The 9,086-nt window shown below is 40.7% G+C and overlaps 1 long non-coding RNA gene across 1 annotated transcript; it reads right to left on the minus strand.

Annotated features, from left to right (window-relative positions):
• Positions 1–5,122: 5,122 nt before the first annotated feature.
• LOC120622109 (uncharacterized) lies at positions 5,123–8,821 on the minus strand. Its single transcript, XR_005658424.1, has 3 exons — positions 8,744–8,821; positions 8,135–8,240; positions 5,123–5,203 (listed from the first exon to the last, which is right to left on the minus strand). It is a non-coding gene; the product is annotated as an uncharacterized LOC120622109 (long non-coding RNA).
• Between the last annotated feature and the right edge of the window lie 265 nt (positions 8,822–9,086).

Genomic DNA, 9,086 nt, shown 5'->3' on the forward strand with positions numbered 1-9,086 from the left:
AAGAACCAGAATTCCATCCCAGGCCTCAAACATTTAACGCCACTCACTGAACAATTTATCACTCTACAGGATAGTTTCACCTTTCTTTTTGCCTGAACACATACATCCTTGGCTTTTTGAAATACTTTGTTGACAATAATTAAGACACACAGTGTAAAATATATACATTGTATAATAAAGCTGTCTTAGTGATAATGTCAAGAGATTTTTTTTTTGAGTCATATTTGAGCCTGAACTTACTCATAGCTTTCTCTCTCTCACAAATGTTATTTAGGGCAAAGCGATGCATCGGGCATATTTTTAAGTTTAACCAGTAGTAACACACCCATCTAAGTAGACATTTGAGTGTATTGTAATTGACTGTGTAATGGGATGTTAAAATGGGATGATCTTTTGTCTTAGGTTCAGCAGAGACTGAGTGCCGACTACTTCCATGTTCCAAAGTGGTCTTGAAGCGCCTCTCACTCTTGCCTGTAGTGGGTGGGAGTGGGGAGACCACCGGCAGTCTGCATGTGGGGAGGGAGAGGGGGAGGGAAAATGCCCACAGCTTTCCTAAAGTAATTCCTGCTCTCCAGTCTCCAACTGCCCTTTGTCTTCTACAACCTCTGTATAGTCTGGCAGTCAGCTGAAAATCCTAGCTCTAGATCACCTCTTTTGGAAGTCCAGCTTGGTTGCCCAGTAACCCCATTTGAAGTTACTGAGCAGTGCCGTCCCTTGGGTTTGAGGTGCAGTGGACTGGTGTCTGATTTGTGATGAAGACATCTATTGGAGAGGGAGTAGCTTATGGCAAATGAGGCTACCTGTGGCAGAGTCAGCCTGGGGTCATTTTAGGTCCTGTCCAAGCCGGGTGCATGGATGGCCAAGGAGACCACAGCACAAAGCAGCTGGAGTTAGATCACCAGTTGCTCAGGGGCAAAGGGAGGAACTGTAAACACTCAGCCAGAGCAGAGTCTTATGTAACAGCATCTGGTGACTAGAGGCAAGGGGTCCCCAACAAAGTCAGAAGTGCCCCATGGGAAGAAGAAACAGCTGTAAATTCCTGCCAAGCCCAATGAACCCAAATGCCAGCTCACAATAATACCAGCTAGTAAGGCCTTTCTGTCCCCTTTACTCTTCCTGTCTGCACCCACTTCAAGTCTAAACATGAAGAGACTATCATTAGCAGCCAGGGGGAAGAGGGACAAAGGCGTAAGGCAGAGAAAGAGAGAAACCAATCATGCTCAACTCCCATTGCAGAAAGCAAGCCTGGAGACGGGGCTTAGAACTTCACACTATGAATGTCGTTTTAAAGTTTTTAAGTACTACCTAAATATTACATCCATATTAATGACTGAACTGAGATTGTTTGGGACTATAATAAGAGCAAAGTCTTTTTAAAAACTCTCGATCTGAAATATTTAGAAACCTACTCAGATTTCATCTTGGGAAGAGGCGAGAACTACCCACAGATAGTGCGTGAGTGGACAGTTGGTGACATTTGGAGAAAACTGAAGAGCATTAGGATGGCACTCTCTGTGTCTGCCTGTCCCGAGTACACCCTGGATCTCCCTCCCTTTTCTCCTCACCCAGCCCACTCCAGAAATGCTGGCCTCCCAAATGTGGTCCTACCTCAGGGCCTTTGCATTTGCTCTTCTCCCTGCCTGGAATGCTCTTCCCCAAGCATCCACGTAGATTGCTCCCTGGCTGCCTTCACCTCTCTCTCTGTTTCAATGTCTCTGTATCAGACATTTATCTGACCATGCAATGCTGATCACCACCCACATTTCACTACTCTGTCCAGCCCCCTTATCCTACTGTCTTATGTTTTTTCACAGCCCAGATCACCACCAGACCTCCTATGTGTATTTGTTTATTGCATGCTCACAGATTGGCAGCTCTGGGAGAAAGGAGACTATTTTGTTCACTCTTCTTCCCAAGCACATAGAATTATGGATGACACATGGCGGTGGCCCAGTAAATATTTGTTGCTGCTGTCATCAAATGTTGTCTCAGCTTCCCTAAATTCCTTTCACCTTCAGAAGCACAGGTTTACTCACTACATTATACAAGAAAGCCAGTCTGGACAAGTTGACTTGTACCTTTGCAACCAGAGCATGTTTTCTCTGGAACACAAAGGAACCCAGAGGAGGGAATTCATTCAGTGCTGAGATGCCAGTGACCTCTACCCTCGGAAACTGCACACTGGGTTCCCCTGAAGGAGTAGATTTTTTTTTTTTTTTTTGAATCTGAGAAGAAGGAATGCAGAAATAGAGTTCCTTCCCACTATAGCCTGAAGGGCAATTTTTATGAATTTTACCACATGTCCACACAAAACTTTCGTCTTTCTCTCATTGAGGGAAAGAATTTGAGAAATTTTTACTAGAGTCTTGTCAGTGTAGTGATTTTTGAAGTAATCAGAGTTGCATGGAAGATTCTTTCTGCGACTGGCTGCAAACTTTACCCTAGAATGAAGATAAAGGACACCTTTTGGGGACTGGCTACTCAAAGGGCTTGACAATGATGCCTGCTCCTTGGCCTTCCCCCTGAGAGTCACGTCTTCCCAACACACCGGAAAAGCGATTCTCAATTCAGGAGGTGACCAAGAATGACAGAAATCTCCCCTCCTCCTTCCCAGTAACCCAACACCTCCACTTTCCTTCATCATTATCAGTGCGGTGTCTCCACTTGTGAGAAAGAATACTTTTCTTCAGAATTTTACTTGGCTTGAAAACGATGTTTTCAGAGACAGCAAAGATTAATTTGGTGCAGTGACAGAAAAACCAGGACTTTGTGTCATTGTTGTCTGGTAGGTTAAGAATGTGAGCTCTGGACCTAGACTGCTTGAGTTTGAAGTTGAGCTCCATCACTTACTAACTGTGTGACCTCAGACAATCTGCTCTTAGTGCCTCAGTTTTCTCATCTGTATAATTGGGAAAGCAACAACCCACCCCACATAGTTGCTGTTAAGATTAAATGAATTAATATATGAAAAGGGCTTAGAAGAGTGCTTTGTACTCTTAGAAGAGTGCTTTGTACTTAGAAGAGTGCTTTGTATCATTGGTTAATCATGATTACCATCATCATCCTCATCATTCTTATCACCATTGTTTTGCAAATATGGCCATTTAGATTCTAGTTTAGGACTTAGAGATAAAGCAACCAACTGAATCTTTCTCTCTGCAAGATGCTGTCTGTGGTTAGCCATGGCTTGAGTTTTGGACTTCTTGGCAAAGGAACCACATAGGTTTGTGACTGCCATTGAACTAAATTCTTCTAGGACTCCAGAAAGGGAGCAATTCTGTAATTTTGTTCCTTCTTTCTCTGCTTAGAGATTTATAAGGATCTTTAGCCAATCTCCATGAACATCTTCTAGATGGTTGTAAGAAACTGGAGCACAATCAGATGGCCGAGGAATTACATCCAGCATTCTTAAAATGAATTGAAAAATGCATCTAGTGAAGTAATGTGAAGAAGAAATGGACCTAAATATTTTTTAAAATTATAAGGCCAGAATAAAATACAATCAAAATATTCTCTAAATCTAATCTAAACCAAACCAATATGTATTTCTTTTGTTCTAAGACCCTGGCTTGTGAATTTGACTCAGGAAAAGATTTTGGCATCTATTATTTCAGTTTGCTTTTCTCCCTCAGGATACGAGCCATGGAATGTGGCAGTGGAGTTCAGCCGAGTCACAACATCTGCCGCGTGGGGGATTTGCCTTTTGCAGGTTGCCACACGATATGCAGCTTTTATAAGTCTCAACTCAGAGCATCACCTGGTGCCTGCTTCGTGTACTTCTCTGGCAGCCCCAAGCCTTTCAGATAGTCTTTAAAGTTTGCAGTCTATTGAAGAGAAAAAGTTTTCTAGTTGATTAAAAACAAATTCTAAATCCAGTATTCACAACCATTTGTTTTACAAATGAGGTAACCTTAGGAAAATGCAATCAACAAAACTGAAATTGTTCTTGCTCCATTGTGAACATGGGGCTTTGGGAATCTTGTTGGATCTTGGCCTTTTACCTCCTGGTCCGTAAACAGGAACTCTCCTAGATTGTCTCAGACTGACTTAAATTTGTATGTGTGTAACTTTTTAATTAAAATTTTATTTTTCAGCTCCCAAATTTGCTTCTTTTTTATGTTGTCTATCTCTTTGTTGAACTCATTTTGTTCTTGCATTGTTTTTCCCGAATTCATTAAATTGTCCTGTGCTCCCTTGTAGCTCTCTGCATATCTTTAGAACAATTATTTTAAATTCTCTATCAGGCCGTTCATGTATCTCCATTTTGGAGGCTCAGTTACAGTAGGTTTACTGTGTTCCATTGGTTCTTCATGATTCTTGAAGCCTTGCATACATGTCTTCTAACCATTTGAAGAAGTTGTCACCACTTCTAGACTTTATGGACTGACTTCAGTCAGGTAAGAGCTTCACCTGTAGGTGGTGGCATGCTGTGATCCTGGGTCTAGTGGCACAGAGCACCGAGTGCGGGGGCTTATGGAGGCATATGGTGTTGTGACAGCTCAGGCTGCTGAGGTCTGCATTGCGAACTACATAGTCCTTAGTGAACACTGTGGGAGATCTGCAGTGGCTGGAAGGGCTGCTGGAGTCCTCAGTGATGCGTCAGGGTCCAGCAGCTAGGGACTACGGCAGGCAATGGTGATGGCTACAGCTGGTGGTGTGCATGCACTCAGTTGCAGGGGCCAGCTGTAGAGGCCTGTGTCGGCAAGAACCAGTTACAGACAGATGTGTAGTGGTGAGGGCCAGGGCCAGAGGCAAGGACTGGGGCCACCTGCAGGTGTACTAGTAGCTGTGGCTGCAGGGTCTTGCCACAGGCTACGCACAACAGTGGAGGCTGGTGGCAAGAGCTGGACTGGCCGAGTGCAGATGCATAGCTGAGGGCCTAGCTGCATGTGAGCCCAGTGGTGCAGGCTAGTGATAGGAGTCAGGACCAGATTTGGGCTGACAAGTGGCCGTGGAGGCCCTGGCTGTTTGTGTGCACTGCTGTGTTGTTAAAATTTAACAATTGGCTCTATCAAAAAGCCATGATGCCTCGCCTAAATTTTCCCCAGTATTGATTATTTCTTGTCCTATTCTCTGCACTAACAGAGGCTGCTCACTGCCACTTGCTCAAGGACCTTTCATACCTGTAAAGAGTAGCAGGTTCTTTTTGCCGTTTCTCTCGCTCACACTTTGTGAGCCAGGGAGCCAGGAATTCCACCACCTCCTGCAAACCACAGAGAGACACATTTTTAAGGCAGCAAGAGAGGGATCTTTGGGGTTTCTCAAATTATAGACATCACAGAAGTTGCTTCTCTTGCTTATCATTTGCTGATTGATTAGTTCAGATCCTCTGATGAAGAGATGGCAACACATTTCTAATAATTGCATTAGTATCACATAATTCAATAAATCTATTTGCTTACCACATCCAAAGAATTAATGGTTAAAAGTTTGAAGAGGATTACAATTACTTAGTTTCACAGCTGATCTGATTTCTTCATTCAAGTCACATATAATAAAAAAAAAATTGCTAACATTTGGGTGCTGACGGTGTGTCAAGCACTGAGGAAAGCTTTTTGCTACAATCCAGTGAGGTAGGCACTAATAATAGATCCCTTTTAGAGATGAGAAGACTGAGGCCCAGACAGCTTAAGTAACTTGCCAGAGTTAACACATGTAAGAGGTGGAAGAACCTCCTGCTTGACAGACTCCCACAGGATCCATAGTATAGGAGGGCTACTTTGCCTTGGCCTTTCCTGGAAGGCCTTACATTTAGGTATTTGACATCTCCACATGGTGTGTTATAGTCACAGAAGTATAACAGAGAACCGAAAGAAGTCTGTCGTACAACTTGGACCACACTGTCCTCAATACACTATGGATACACACACACACACACACACACACACACACACGTTACATTTATTTAACACAAAAATTATGTTACATTTTATTTTTGTATGTGTGAAAGCCTTTAGTTAGATAAACATAAACATTTTAAATACAACATAATCCTGAAACCTTATTTTGACACTTCTTCATTTTTGTAACATACAGAGTCTCAACGATGAAATTGGCCTGGCCATGTCTTCACATTTGAGAGGTCCCAGTGCACAGAACCAAAAGATTAGGAGGGAAACTTAGAGACTATCTTGTCTAACTTCTTCATTTCATATGTAAGGAAATGGAGACACAGAGATGTCGAGTAACCTCCCCAAAGTCACACAGCTAGAATGTCCTTCTACTGACAGAACAGTGTACTTGGTCTTGTACCCACTGCTATTGATACCTGGTTTATGCCTCCCAACAAGCAAGAAGAGATGTTACATACGCGGACACAAGCAACAGGAATATCCTAAAGACCATGAAGCATTGATTTTTAGGCCAATGACTCTTTCCAGTATAATCTTTTTTTTTGAATATGTGCAGGAAAAAAAAGATTACATTTCTATAGAACTTTTCACATTTCACAACCTTTTTGGAACCAAGATTCAATATTAAGCCTCATGGCTGGAAGGGTGAGTGTGCGGGCATTGCTATTTCTGTTTTTCAGACTAGGAAACAAGAGTCAGGAAATGTTACACACCTTTCCCAAGATAACACGGCTAGGTAGTGGCAGAGCTGTTCCTGTAATTTAGGACTGCTGGCTTGAGACATTGCCCTGAACCACACTGCTTTCCTGTATAACAACATGTCTCACAGGAATTACAGATGAGAACAGCATAAGCATTTTTGTTCTCCTGATGCTATTCATAAACCATTTTCAAACCCAGTGTACTTTCTCTGAAAGAAACTATTCTTCGTGTGATCAGTAACTTGGAAAGAAAGATAATTAGATCTTCTAAATGATATTCAGAGTAAACGTTATTTCAGGATAGATAGTAAGCGTTTCCAATGTTCCTGAGGTGTTTTTCTCAGTTGCGAGGTGTAAGATTTATTTAAATGAAGCTTAGTCTGGGAAACTAGCACGTTGTAATTAAAAATGCAGCCCTTGTAGTCTTACAATTCTTCGTCTAAAGTCCTTTTACAAAAAAGGGTATTTTAATTCAATAAATAGAAGAGGCACTTCCAGCTCCTACCAGCAGCATAGCTACCATTTGCAGCCCGACACACAACAGAGAAAATACACAAACAAACACTGTTTGATCTTTCCTTGCTGCAAGGCATTTTCATCTTTCAAGAGACTGAGGAAAAAATAACCTCAGAACTTTACCAAGACTTCCAAATTTGTTGCAACACAACGTAATGGCAAAATGCTGTTTCTTAGCAGTCACATTTTTGAATAACCACCATGGCCAAGAATGCCTGGTTTTGCTTTTACAATAAACCCAAAGAAAATCTTGAATTCCACTCTTCAATTTGGAGATGGCAAAGATGCCGTAGGTTGTTCGGAGCAAATCATAGAGTCTAATAATTTAATTTTATCCTTTCTGTTTAACCTGTGCTCAAGGCATTTATTTCATGTTTATACTGGTTTGACACTAATCATACTTAAAAGAGATTTCATACCCTGTTTTCCTGTGCAAAGTTGAGTTACAATAGGAGGCTTAACAGCGCCAGCCTTTTCTTGGGCTTATCAGTAAAAAAGCGTTCAGCCTAAGAAAACACTTCCAGTGTAAACAAGATACAGAACTGCACATCTACCCACATTCTGCTGAGATCTGGCTGAATAGAGAGAAGCACAGGTCCACACTAAATAATTTCTCTTTTAATTTAGCATCAATGAGCCCATTTCTCTTACTGCTTTTAATATAGTATTATAAGCAATTTGTTACATTGCTATTATATTCCATATAGGAAGTAAAGTATTGAAAAGGCAAGATAATACACTTAACCATACTTTAAAGTGCTACACAAATGTCACACTTTTCAACTTATTTTAATTATAATTAAGTTCATTTAAAGATACAGTGAAAATCTTGTTCTAATCTTAACTTAGTACAATTTATTTATAGTTGACTTACATAATGTTAGTTGTTTACGAGGATGTCAATGACCACTCTCATCGCTCTTGAGACTGAAATTCGTACAGACTGATTACTTAGTCAAGGTATGTAGGTATTGTAGTTTCTTAATGATAAATGCATTTTAATGTTTTCATGATAAGGAATGGAAAGCAAACTAACAACTTAGCTTAATAATTCATCAGACATACCTTGTTTGAAGAAAGCAAATTTTTTTTTCAAGAATTTTCCACCCCACAGAATGGATGTCCTTTTTTCCTTAAGCTTTTCTGCATCACAAATTCCATCCAAATTATTCTAAAGAAGAAACAAGAAGAGGTCCAAGCACCTTTTCTTTTCAGAGGAACTAATCAAACATTCCCATCAACCTCTCAGCACTTTGAAAAGCACATTTTACACCACGCACAAGCACACACACACATACACACACACAAACACTCACACACACTGCTTCTCACACTGGTTTTAGTGCTGAATTAGGCGGTCCTCTCTCAAATTTCCACTCCCACTTGCTTTTTTGGGGGGGGGAGGATAAGAATTTCTAAATATTCTTTTCTAGCTTAAAGCACACATACTCAGTAACAAAATTCTACAATTAGAAATTCTAAAATGTAGGATTGAAGCACCTAGATAAAATGAAAATATATAATTTAAAAACAATTTAAGCAAGGCAATTCAATTTTCTCTTTCTTTTTTCAAATGCTAGTGAACAGCTGGATTAAACTGCATAAAGAAAGAAAACTGCAAAACCCACCAAGCTGATTTTACTGGCCTCTCATTTTTGGAGTGAAAATACTTACTTTTCCTACATGTCAATGCCATTTTTTTTGGTTTAGTTCTCTTCGATCCCTTCTGCATTTTGGCAAGCTTAATGAAATGGCTGTAGTCTATGCTGCTAGTAACAGGACACAAGATAATAACAGTGGGAAGCAAAACCTGACTCATGCATGTTTTGAAAATCTGGTGATGGATAGCTCACAACATTAAAGAAATCTGCTGATTTTAGTTATTTACATATCAGTGCCATCAATTAAATAGAAGGGATTCAGAACCAAAATACTCATTAGCATGTCACAGCATTATAAAAACAGACCATAAAGAAGTACATCTGGCGCCCCTTGAGATTCGAATGTATGTCAGAAT

The sequence above is a fragment of the Pteropus medius genome, unplaced genomic scaffold, assembly GCF_902729225.1.
Source record: "Pteropus medius unplaced genomic scaffold, Ma_sr-lr_union100, whole genome shotgun sequence".
Classification (NCBI taxonomy): domain Eukaryota; kingdom Metazoa; phylum Chordata; class Mammalia; order Chiroptera; family Pteropodidae; genus Pteropus; species Pteropus medius.